Genomic DNA, 13,300 nt, shown 5'->3' with positions numbered 1-13,300 from the left:
GAGGAGAGAACAGAGGAAAGGGTGGTGGGGAGGGGTGCAGGGGAGGTGGTTTGGGATGGTTGGAGGGGATTGGATGGTGACCACCCCTATCCTTCACTGAGCTGAAAGATGAAGAGCTGCGTGGTTGGTGTGTTCCTGGTTAGAGAAAAGCATGTGTGGTGATTCTGGGAATGCTATTTTTCCCTAGGTGCCAAAATGACTACAACCAAGTAGGAGTTGGGCTGCCTCTGAGGCTGGTTCTTGTGTCCTTGACCCAAGGAGCATAGCTACTGCGTTTCACCCTTCCCTTTTCTCTCCTTCCTTGGAGAGGGAGTTGTGAGCCTCAGGTCTGGGTCCTGGGCAGCCTTTAATAACTGTGTAACTATGGAGAGCCCTCAACAATCTGTTTTCATTTTCTTCATTTGTAAAATGGAGATAAAAGTATTAAATATTCCCTTCAGGGTTCTTAGAGAATCAAACAAGCCAACCAATACGCCAGCTTTGTTAACTTTAAAGGGCTGTGCAAACACAAGGCATTGCCACGCAGCAGCAGCACGATCATTATTTTGTGGCCTTGGCCACACACAAGAGCACAAGATTCAAAGAGATCAGTGACCCTAAGTACTCAGGCTAGCTACAGAGTAGGCTACTTCAGGCTTAGGAAACACATGTCATCGACATACCTGGGTCTAGTTTCTCTCAGTCTCTCTTTCCTAGATTCATTTCCTAGGAGTTCATTGTCCTTCTCCTCTGGCTTTCTAAGCAGTTATCTGCCTCCTTCTTTCAGTCTGAAATGAATTCACATTTCTGGGTATGTGTTAGTTTTTTGTTATTGCATAATGAATTAGCAGGAACTTAATGGCTTAAAGCAACACAGATTTACTGCCTTGCAGTTTCTGTGACTTCTTTGCTCAGGGTCTTACACAGCTGAAGTCGAGGAATTCTTATCTGTAGGCTTGATTCTAGGGGAATATCTACTTCTAAATTGGCAGAATTCAGTTCCTTGAAGTTGTAGAACTGAGGCCCCTTCTCTCTTGCAGGCTGTCAACCTGCGGGTCTCTCCTTCTTCCTAGGGGCTGCCTACCACTCCCAGCTGCATGGCCCTCTCCACAACATGCTAGTTTGCGCCATCAAAGCCAGAAAGAGAAACATCTCTCCCACTTTGAATCTCCATGACTTCAGCAAGGGCTGAGTCCCTTCTGTGGGCTCACCTAATTAGGTCAGGCCACCCAGGATAATCTCCCTTATGATTAACTTAAAGTCAATTGATGAGGGACCTTCATTAATAACATCTGCAAAACTTCCTCTGCCCTACAATGTCATGTAATCACAGAAGTGGTACCCCATCACACCCATCATATTGACAAGTCCCACCTCCTCCCCTTCTGATATCTTGTGCTCTTATGTGTGTGCTCTAGGCCACAAAATAACACAATAAAGATGATGGTGATACTGCTGCTGCTGCATGGTAAATCCTCAGGTTTGCACAGTCCTTTAGAGTGAGTAAAGCTGGGATAATTGCTGGCTTGTTTGAGAGCCCTGGGGGGAATATGTAATACTTTTATCTCCATTTTAGGATATTTCCATTGGCTAGTACCCCATAAGGAGTTAACTCTCCTGCACTTCCAGGTTGTGTCATTGGCCCCTTAAGGGTCTGCTCTTGAAGCCAGATCTCATGCCACAAGGTGGTGTGGGGGCTTATGCCAGACCCCACACTGGCATCCACATGGCTGCATGGAAATGTTCTGCTGAGGTGACAACCGAGGTGGAGCAAACAGCTGGTGGTCTGAGGGGCGGGTGAGGCCATGAGATCATGATGTGTTTGGTAGAGTGGTGCAAAGTAGTCTCAGAGATGCACAGGCATTGCATATTGAGGAGTGACAGAAAGCTACTGTGATAAGCCGAGTGAGAGGAAAGCATGACTCCAAGGCAGAAACCATGAGAATAAAGAGGAGGGGAAACAGTCAAGAGGTATACATTTTATTTCAGTTATTGACTTTACAAATAGTTTCTTCTTATTATAAAAGCAATAGCTTTAAATTTAAAAAATGGGAACAGTGCAAAAGTGTGTATAATAAAAAGGACGTCTTTTTTATGTCCTAGATTCCCAGTTACAGCTCTAAGAGAAAGCTTTCAAAAAATTTCTGGCTTATACATAGACAGCATATAGAAGATAAATAGATGTGCTTATGTGTGTGTGTGTGTGTGTTTGTGTTTATGTGTCCTTTTCAGGGATACAAATAGGATCTCACTATGCATTAGGTTTTGCAACTCAGCATTTCACATATGGGTAAGCTATAGGTAAATATTTAAGTTATATATAGTCTTTGGCTCTTATAAACAATGCTATAACAAAATTCTTATATCTAAATTTTTGTGTGTAAGTACAAGTATCTGTGCAGAATAAATTTCTAGATGTGAAATTGCTGGATCAAAGAGTGGATAGTGTAGAGTCCTGATAAGATAAGTAAAGAAGAACAAGGAAGGGGCCCCAGGTAGGGGAGGGCCTAGGTAGGGGAGAAAAATGAGCAATTGTTCTGAGAGATGGCCAATCACAAATGATTTGAGGGTACAATGACCTCCTTCTGCACGTACCCCCTCCAGCATGACCCTATAAAACTTCCCTGCAGCTCCAGGCTCTTTGCAGACAGCCCTTCTCTGCTGTGCTGCCCATTGCACCCTTGAAACATATTTTCATACTTTCTCTAATCTGCCTTTCTTTACCTACAACTGTCTTGGTAAATTTTACCACCCATGACACCATCCCCAACTAGATGCACCCAGGACAGCATTAAAATTTCTGTAGATATTTCCAAATTGTCTTTCAAGAATTTGTCTAATTTGCACCTCCCTCCCCAACAGCCCTAACAGTGTTTGGCTGTGTTTGTTTGCCTACAGCCTCACCAGCACTGGCTATTATCAAACATCTTTGTCTCTACCAAACTCTTGGGAAAAAATGAAATTAAAGTGTTTTCCTTTGCATTTCCTTAATTATCCATAAGATTGAGCATGTTAGACATCCAAGGAGGTTTTAAATGATCAATGGTTTTGGTCTGGAGCATCCCAACTAGACAGGAGACCCCACTTCAGGGAACCCAGAGTCATTCCTAGCAAGATGAGATGGCGTAGAGAGACAGCCCAGCACAAAAACCACACAGGGACTGGAGGGTTCACCTGAAGCAGGGAGAGACAGGGAGAGGCTAGCAGGTGTTTTGAATCTGATGAGACAATGGACAGGGCCTGGAAGTTTATGGGAACATTTTGCTTTGAGCTTTGGCACATCTGAAAGAACCTTGAAATTAGTATGTTGTAGAGAGTCGTCAGTATCAGTGACTTACTGATCCTTGGGCACAAAACATGCCCTCAGCAAATTAAAAACCCTGTGAGTGATGTGAGTAAAACTCAAAATACTCCTGCATATCACCCAGTCCTGATCACGCTTCCCTCTAGGCTAATGTCTTTGGAGGAAAAGAGTGTCTTTTTAACTCAGAGGAAAGAAACATCTGGATATCAAAGTCAACTCAAAGAGAGGTATGTGTGTTTGCAAAGTCAACTCAAAAGGAGGTGTGTGTGTGTGTGTGCGGTGTGTTTGGGTTGGGGAAGTAACAATGGTGTTGACCCTATTGAGGAGTGGTGGGTGGTGGTGGGCCTGGCATTGCTAAGGGTGGTTGCGGTGGGTGTTGTGGGGTGATCCTTGTTACATGGATGCTTAGGATCCTTAAAGCTAGAAAGAGATGAGATGTCATTCATCTTTCCCCCACATTGTGCCATGTCAATGCACAGTGAGAATATCAAAGCCAGCCAATTAGTTTCTCCTTTGCCCTCAACCCTATTGCCACATCTTCACTCTCCAATACTTCTCTTACTTTTTCCTTCCAACCGTATTGACATAATCAATGACATTTCTAGAGTGACAGTTCCCTGCAGGGTACACAACAGGAAAAGACTTTATGTTTCTTCTTGGAGAGAGCTGGAGTCTCTACCTGCAATAGTGATCAGGACCCTTCTGTAGCCTGAAGCAGGGTGCCATAGAACATTCCCATTGAGGAAGAGTCACCTATTTTGTCAATGCAGTTTGCCATGGGGCTCATCTCTTACACCTAGCAATGAGTCACTCTTATTTTACATAAGTTACCCGAGGCTACAACCAAATCTCTTGCCCTAGGGGGCTAGTGTGATATGCTGGAATTTCTCTTTCTAAAGTTCCTTGTGTATATTCTCTTCCTCTCCCTCTCCCCTTCCCCTATTCCTCTTTCTCACCCTCTGCTTCCTTCTCTCTCTCTCTTTGTGTGACCTCCTCTCTGTGTGCTAAGGAAGTATTGGGGGAGAAGGATAATTCCATAATGTTCATACAGTTGGCTTCAAAGGAACCTCCCTTATGTCCTCAGTCATTTCTATGCTACTTGTGGTCTGTATGGCTCTTTTCAGAGACCTGTCACCCATCACTAAGTTTTTCTGGACTTGGTGAAACAATTAGGTGGGTCGAATCCCTCAGTTGTTCTGGTTTCCAGGGTGGAGAATTTAGGGAGGATCACGCGGCCACAAGCTGAAATGTACTTCTCTTTCCTTCATGTCAGGATGCTCTGAAGTAATAATCCAGCAGTGCCCAGGACTCACTAATGCAGGGAGTGACATTCTAACCCTGACTGGAGACACCACTGGCTATCATGACTTTGCTAACTGATGTGGCTAATTCTAAATTGTTGTTGGTTTGGGATGTCAGCAATGTCACAGGAGCAGTCCTATGGCATGGTTGACCCAAGATTTGGTTGGCCTTGGGCTTTTGATATTGATCAGCCATGACTCTGTCCTTGAGGCCAGGTGATGCCATGGACATGAGGCAGGGTGACCTAGAGAAACTCTGACATGCATTGTCACATGACACAACAATTCTGATCTACACTTTGCCCTTGATTCTTGGAAGACCTTCACTGGGTGGTAAGATTGGACACTTCGGACATCCTCCTAGAGTCTTCTACTAGTGCCCCTGGCCTTTTCCCTGTGCGTTTGTTTCTCCTTGTGTAGGAGGGAAGATAATGGTGATATCTACAGTGACCTGAGGTGTCCATAAAGTCATCTTAGTTGGGAGAGATACCCTTGGAAGTAAAAGGATGAAGGAGTGATGATGATTCCTGGAAATTGTCCAGCAGCAGCCTGTGCATTTCTTTCTTAATCCTAATCTGGAAAGGTGTCATATGTGTCTTCTCATTATTTCTGGGTAGCCAGATGGTCCAGGCCCAAGGGAACATCCAAACAAGGCATTTGTTTTGTACTTTGGGTCTCCTAGAAGGGGCACCTTGCCTCCCCTGATCACATAGAGCTACACATGTGACTAGGGAGTGGCAGAGAGTTGGCATGTTTCTAACAGGGTAAGGCTAACACAAGGCTGCTCCCTGGCACTACAGCTCCTTCTCGTAATTGTCAGGAGACCAGGATCCACACGGCACCACTGAATTCTAGTAATGAAATGTCTGCTCTCCCCAACACAGGCCGCGTGGCCAGACTAGAGAGGTGCTCATTAAGTCTGAGGGTTGATAATTCAATCACCATGGGGCCAGACATAAGCAGAAGATGCTGCTTGCCCCAGGGGAAGAGCTTGTCTTGTCCCTTCCCCTGTTTATCTCTTGCCCCACCCTCTTGAGCTGCAGCTGCTTTAGGGTCTCTCCAGATGAGGCATGTAACCCAGGTCTCAGGAATTAGAACTTGTGCAAGAAGAACCACATCTAGAAACCTCCAGCCTCTCTTCATGGAGTAGATTCAGACAGACAAGTAATGGTCCAAGATTCAGCGAGGCCCCACTTCTTGCCAGCTTGTGGAATAGGAATTGAACTTTGGGAGAAGTCACCTCTACCACGTAAATTCTAATGAAAGCTGTGGGCACTCTTTACAGAAAAACGCATGATCACAAAAAATGTGGCATACGATTTCAATCAGTTCACAGACCACAGAAATCCCCCCATGGATTAAGGAGTAAAACAAACAAAACCTCCTCTGCTAGATTATATCACACATGTCTAGTTCCCTTAGTGCACTTCTCTGTAGTTTGAGGAAACAATGATATCAAAGCTAATAGTGATATCCATGGAGATGCATTTATGCTGTCTTTGAGGTGAGTGGCACCTATAGCCCACACCTGTGCATGTCTAAATATTGTCCCTCCTTCAGGTCTCTGAAATTCTTCCTTGATCTTCCTTCCTCCTCTGTCTGAGCATTCAAAGAACTTTGTACTCCTAGAGATGATACTCATTTGCTTCTTACATTATATATTTATACATCTTATGTCCTCTCTAAAGGAGATCTATTCCCTGGAGGTGGAGACCAGCGAAAATTTGTTTCATAGTTGGCTTCCCTCAGCACCTATGACAGCAACTTTTGTATGTAGTAAGTTCTCAGTAAATGTTCTCTCAGCAAGTAGATGGAGAATAAATGAGTGTCCTCACTTGGTGTTGCCCGTGTATAACCAGTCTGCCCATGATGGGATGAAGCTGGACACTGGACAAACACTGCACACTTTGCCCTCCTTGCAGGCTTCCAGCACGGTTGCATCCCCCATGCACACCCACCCATGGACAAGGAAAATGCTGCCCCTGTGAGGAGGTGCTCCTCCCTCCCTCTCTCCCTTGCAATATGCTCAGGGGCCTTTGACATTTAACTTCAGTGCAATTTGTTTGTTTTCACCCAAGTTGAAAATACCAACAAATGTCACCCGCCTTCACTCCTCTCTCCCAACATGTGACTCTGATGGGCCAGGAGCTGGCAATACTAATGAGAATCTTAAGTCTCCAAGAATTGGCAGGCAGATGCAGAACTCTGGGTAGGTAAGATGTGGATATGCAGGTGGTTCTAGCATGAGAAAGGTGAGCTCCGAGGTAGGGAAGGTGAGGCAAGGATGCAAAGTCAGTGGTGCGGTAAGGAGGCCGGTGAGAACAGTTCTCTCAGCACCATCGAAAGGAAAGATGACTTGATAGTCCTGCGTCTCTCTCTGTTTCAAAAGACTTTTCTACATTGTCCTGAAGTTTTTCTAGTTCCCTGCATCTGTGTTAGCTCCTTCTGCCTACTGTACCCATTTCTCAGGGAGGGGGCTGGGATGCCACCTTATATTTTTTGGAAATTCATATCAGTTAGAAAAAGATTTCATTGTGAGTGATAAAAAATAAAACCAAAACAATGCAAAGTAGCCCAAATGAGATAGAATTTTTTTTTTCTCTATCATGTAACAAATACAGAGATAAGGTCTATATTTGGGTGAATAGCATTGTACCAATGTCAATTGTGCTATGGCTAGGTAATATGTTACCAATGGGGAAAATGGGGTGAAGAGTATATAGAAACTCTTTATACTATTTTTACAAGTTCGTATGAGTCTTAAACTATTTAAAACAGAAAGTTGTAACGAAAAAAGAGACAAACTGTGGGAAGTTCAGGGCTATATGGTGGTGTCATGATCACCAGGTACCCAGGTTCCTTCCATCTTATTGTTTTGCATTCTCAAACCTGGCCACCATGTTATGGTCCAAGATGACTGCTCAAGCTCTACCCACCCCATCTACATTCCAATCAGTAGAAAACAGGAAGGAGCAAAGATGGGCACGACCTTTCTCTAAGGATACTTGTGGGTCATCACATAGTAGACATTTACTCACAACCCTTTGGTTAGAACTAAGTCACATGGCTGCAACTGAGTACAAGGGAGGCTGGGAAATACAGTCTTTATTTGGCGGTGGCCTTTTGGCCAAATAACACTTGGGACTTCTTTTCTCTTTTTAAAATTTGTATATTTTGTTGTAAATTTACAATTTGTATATATTTATGGGGTACAAAGGAATGTTTTGATTTATAAACACATTGTGGAATAATTATGTCAAGTTAGTTAACATATCCATCACCTCAAATACTTAACACTTTTGTGGTGAGAACATTTGAAGTGCGCTCTCTTAGCAATTTTGAAATGTACAATACTCTATTATTAACTATATTCACCATGTGCAATTGGGGATTCTTACTAGGGAAGAACAGGAAAATGGGTATTAGCGAACAACCAAGAGGCTGTGATAGTCACCCCACAGAGGAAGAGCACAATGCTGCATATCAAGGAAGAGTTGGTTGCTTTGGTTATACTTCTGAGCCCCTAGCCTGACTTCCCTATTACCCCTCCCAACTAAAGAAGGAAACTGTGCTTGCTTCCTTCCTTTGGCAAAACAGGCCCAGGACCCCTTTCCCAGCCCACAGAGCCTCCAGCCAGCCTCCTCCATTCAATCTCCAGCTCTGCAAGGGAATTGAAGCCGGAAGTGTTCAGCTTCCTTGGTTCTGCCTTCTGCCAAAGGACAGGAAACATGTATATGGTGTGAATTAAGAGAAACAATTAGACTCTCCCAGCCTTGTAATCTCTCCAGACACCACCACCACAAGTCAGGAGATAGTGCCTAAAAATTCATTAGCGATTCAGTCCTTTGGTAAAGGCAGTGTAGAATTCTCATTTAAGATAATCAGCCATTAATATTTTAACCATCTATGTATTTGATCTTTTTGAGTATTGCAGCAAGATAAGAATCCAAAAGATTAGGGCTGACAGAGGATGCAAAGATTTCATTTTTTTCATTTTTATCTTTTATTGTAAATTTACAATTTGTATATATTCATGGGGTATCATTATTACTTTGGCAGAAGTGAGTCTCTTTTGGCCTCAGGCTCACCCTGATCTCCTGATTCTCAAAATAATTATTTTTTCACCCTATCTGAGGCTGCCAGAGGTGGGGTCTGGAGGGGAGCACATGCTTGGTGGGTGCACTAAACCCAAGGGGTTGCAGGAGAAGCACAAAACTCACTACCTCAGCCAAGCACTTGGCTCTGCTTCTCCTCTTCATAGTGGAAAGGTGTGAGCTGCTTCCCCAACTCAGCAAGCCCGCAAATCCCAAGGCCAGGTGATGGGTGTGAGTGGAGGAAGGATTTACGGGTGTGAAGGACACTGCTCAGGAGGACCCACACTCCCGGTCTCTCACAGGCTATTGCCCTAACACTAGGAGCACTCGTGGCTTTTGACACCTAAAGGCTGGGCCTCCCTCCCTGAAACTCCAGGGCATGCTCCCCATTCTTTCTTGGTTAATTATCAGTTAATATCAGTGCTTGATTATAAAGTGATTACTGTTTGGATAGAGCCTTGTGTACATTTTGTTGGTTGATTCTAATGGAGGAGAACAGAGGTCAGTCCTAGGGTCCCTAGACTCTGGCAACATCTACAGAGCTCTTTGAGAGCCCAGATGGATGAAGGGCCACCTACTAGGTGGACCACCTACTAGGTAGGCCACCCAGAGTACATCATCTAAACACCTTGATGGGCCTCACCTTATCTGTAAATAGAAATAACTACCACACCCACTTCATAGGGTGGGTGGGAAGATGAAATGTGTTAAAGCAGAAAATGCTTAGCATAGAATCAGCACTCAAGTGTTCACCATTTGATGATGATGATGATGACGATGATATCATCTAGGTTTGAAGTAATGAAGAGTGAGAATTGTCTGAGCTAAAGTCAAGTCTTTCACCTTCTGAGAAGCTCACAGAAAAATGAAGGTTTGGGAACAAACTTGTTAAAGATTCTAAACTCAGGTTCCCATTTAGTTCAGGTGGAAGAAGACATCACGGGATGGTGACAGCTCTGCCTCTAGTGATGTTAAAGGTAGCCACATTTGGGGAAAGAAGAGAGCCTGAGAGTGAGGCAGAATTCTGAGTTTGAGGTTAATGTCATAACATTACCACAACTTTAAAGGTAATTAATGTCCTCATTTACACAAGAAAACTGAGGCATACGGTGGGGACATGCTTTGCTGGAGGTTAATGAGAAGGTTGGTAGGGTCTTTTGCTTTGAATAGAGAAAGTAGAAATACTGTATTCTTGGAAAACTAATAGGATAATGAGGGAATGTGTGGCCTTGTTAGAAGGAAGCCCCAGTCTGAGGGGAGACACAGCCCTGACTCAGGGACCCCAGTCTGGGGGAGACACAGCCCTGACTCAGGGAGCCCAGTCTGAGGGAGGCACAGCCCTATCCTCAGGGAGCCCCAGTCTGAGGGGAGACGCAGCCCCAATCCCAGGGAGCTCCAGTTTGAGGGGAGATGCAGCCTCATCCTCAGGGAACCCCAGTCTGAGGGAGACACAGCTCCATCCTCAGGAAGCCCCAGTCTGAGGGAGACACAGCCCCATCCTCAGGGAGCCCCAGTCTGAGGGGGGACACAGCTCCCACGTCTCTGGGAGGTCTAGTTTGAAGGAGAAACAGGGCAGATTTTGCTTTTATCATTTATTCCCTGCCTGCACCTCTCTGTCTCCTACTGGAAGAAGATAATTGTGTGTCTTCCTCTGTGCAGACTGTCTTGCCTTTAATAGATTGCAGCCTCCCAGAGGACAGAAAGAAAATTATTTACTCAGACTCTGTATGGAGCTCAGCACAGCAGGTGTTCAATGTATACATATCGCCGCTAATGATGTAGCACAATAAATACACTTAGCCCTAGTGACAGAAGCCTGATGAACACAGCACACAGCAGCTGTACCAGCAAGGCCATTGGCAGTGAGGAAGCTGCTGGGGAGAGAATTACTAAAAAGCCTGTAATGATCAGACACGAGGAATGTAGGGGCAGCAGGGAAGGGGGAGATCCTTTCTCCTCTGTAGCCCCCATAACAGGTGAGCAGGGCTGCATTACGGCCTTCGTGGGCCCTAGCCACTTTTGCCTTGGAATGTTTCTTCCTTCATTAAAATTAAAAATTAAAAAATCTCTCCACTGCTGGTTGCCTTTCTCCTGGGCAAGGAGGCCTCCTACACCCAGACTACACCCCAGCCTTGGATTCAGGAGTGGCCAGTCTGGAGAAAGATTTGATTATTGCTCCCTAGTCATGGCTCTATTCCTGCCCATCTAACCCACAACAGCAGAATTTCCTAAACTAATGGTGAGGTCCCCAGGAGGTGCTGAGTTCTATGAATATGTTTTACATTTCAGCTTTTTATTTTGGTGGCAATCTAAAATTCATTCTTTACCAAAGCTTCTCCTTGAGAACAGCCAGTCACAACTTAGAGAGTGCACTTAATAAGAACTGTAATGGGAAACACTGTTTTGAGATTTTATTTTGTGTCTGGCCCTGGTTAAGTGTTTTACAGGATTGACTCAATTAATCCTCACAACTTTATAAGATTATTCGATTTTATAGGTGAGGAAACTGAGGTATTGAGAGGTCAAGCAACTTGCCCAAGACCACAGGGCCAGAAAGAGGCAGGCCAGGATTGAAGCAGAGGGGACTCCTTAGTCCTACAAAGTGGCTGGACCCCAGAGGCCATGTGCCTACCACTAGCCACCTTGCCAGTAAGTCAATCTTCTTAAGCCAGCACTTCTCAAGCCGGGGCCTCTTGAAGATGCTTCCTTTAAAAGGTTTCTGTAATTGTCCACCTTTAGTAGATCCACCTCTCTCCAATCACAATACCTTGAATCTTTGTTCTTCCTTCTAGAATGTCCTCATTAAGACAACTGGCCCAAGCTGCTGAAATCCTACCACCTATCATTCAAGGCCACAATCAGCACCACCTCCTCCAAGAAGCATTCCCTTGCCCTAGTTGGTGGGGGAGTCTTCCATAGAATTCCCATAACACTTTACCACTTCCTTTTCTGTCCGCCTTGAGAATGATGTCATCTGGGAGGGGGTAGGGCATACCTGGACTGGGATTCCAACTCTGCCTTTTGTCATAAGTTATTGAACAAGGTGTGGAAGCTTCCTCAACTTCAATTTCTCCACTTATAAAATGGGCAGATGGTACTGCATTATTGAATGGCTTAAATGAAATAACATGTAAAACACCAGACACCCTGTAGATACTTCCCTCTTCCCTTGGATTGCACCTATCCAGGTATATGTTTGTAAGCTCTTCCTGAGAAGAGGGAAGATGTCCCATCCAGCTCTTTCACCAACCCATGTCTGCATGCCCACGTGGGGCTGGTGCTTGACAGAAGCCTAACTGAATGGTTGAATCATTGCTGCTGAGTAAAGCAGGTCCCTGAGGGGGTGAGGTGGAGGGGGTGCAGGAAGGAGGGAGGGCTTGACTGCAATGTTCCAGCTCTTGACAGCAAACAAAGTCACCAGGGAGGAGACTGGAGGTAATAAAAAAAAAATCATGAAGAAAACAGAGGCAGGAGGAAATGGAGAAGCAAAAAATTGCAAAGCAGGAAAAAAGAAGCCCTATTTGGACTTGAGGACTGAGAGGGAGACTGTGCGGGGTGGACAGAACTGCTAGGGTTTTCTGAGTCTTCACTGCCCTTGCCCACATTTAATCAAACCAGGACTGGAAATCAACTTGAATTGATGACCCCCACCCAGCTTAATTGCCCAGATGAGCAGTCTGAGGCACAAAGAGAAGTGGCTTGTTGAGGTTCAAGGCAGGGTCAGTGCAGGGACCCAGCTTATAGAACTCCTATGCATGCTCTTCCTGCTGTATCTGGTTGTAAGTGAGAGTCAGGATACTCCCATTCCCACCCGAAGAAAGACAATATTAGGAATGCAGAGAGCAAATCCCAGGGTAATGGAGCCTGGTGTTTGCAATAAAAATTTAAATGTGCTGTCCTGGTGGCAACAGCGGCTTTTATCTGATCAGTCTGTCAGCTCTTTAGAAGGCTGGGTTCTATAAATGGCAAAACCAAATTGAATTCATATTTACTGCTCTTGAGACTGTGGGTTTGTTGTTTCCAATGGATTAATTTCTCTCGTCTGTCTCTGTCTCTTTCTTCTTTCTCCTTTTCCCCCTTCTTTCCCTTCTTCGTTTTCCTATACTTCCAAGTGCCTTAATTATCCAATAACTCATTGAGAAAGCTGAAAAGAGAGAAGGACTACCTGTCTGTGCTATTTTTCATTTATTTGCTCCTCCAAATAAACTCTCCACCTTTAACTGCCCTGCTCTGTGCCCGGGTAGGCTGACCTGTGCGGGCAACTACATTGCAAGTTTCCTTACCCCTTGGCCTCTAGTTAGGTTTGGCCACTGGGGGGCATCAGCAAGTGGTGAGAGGGTGGTGAAAGAGACAGGCTAATTCCCTTGGCCAGCTCCCTCCCAGCCCTAGGTTATCAGTGGGTTGTATCTGTGTACTTAGGGCTACATCCTCCTGTTGGACAACTCTTCTCCCATGGCTATGCCCTGACTGGGTTCTAGAAACTGCCCTCTACCTTTGTCCCTTTAGGCTAGGGGTGGAAGGCTGAGTAGCTCCCCTCTGTTGCCACCCACTGGGTGCTACACCACCTCTTCTTTGTTCCCCCACCCTGCCCACGTCTCTCTAAATGGTCCCTTCATCAAACA

The 13,300-nt window shown here is 45.0% G+C and overlaps 1 protein-coding gene across 1 annotated transcript in view; it reads left to right on the top strand.

Annotated features, from left to right (window-relative positions):
- LRFN2 (leucine rich repeat and fibronectin type III domain containing 2) overlaps nt 1-13,300 on the top strand; it is a 199,111-nt gene that overhangs the window by 130,375 nt on the left and 55,436 nt on the right. The window lies entirely within an intron of this gene.

This window comes from Gorilla gorilla, chromosome 5 (assembly GCF_029281585.2).
Source record: "Gorilla gorilla gorilla isolate KB3781 chromosome 5, NHGRI_mGorGor1-v2.1_pri, whole genome shotgun sequence".
Lineage (NCBI taxonomy): Eukaryota > Metazoa > Chordata > Mammalia > Primates > Hominidae > Gorilla > Gorilla gorilla.
This window is presented reverse-complemented; position numbering and strand designations above follow the sequence as displayed.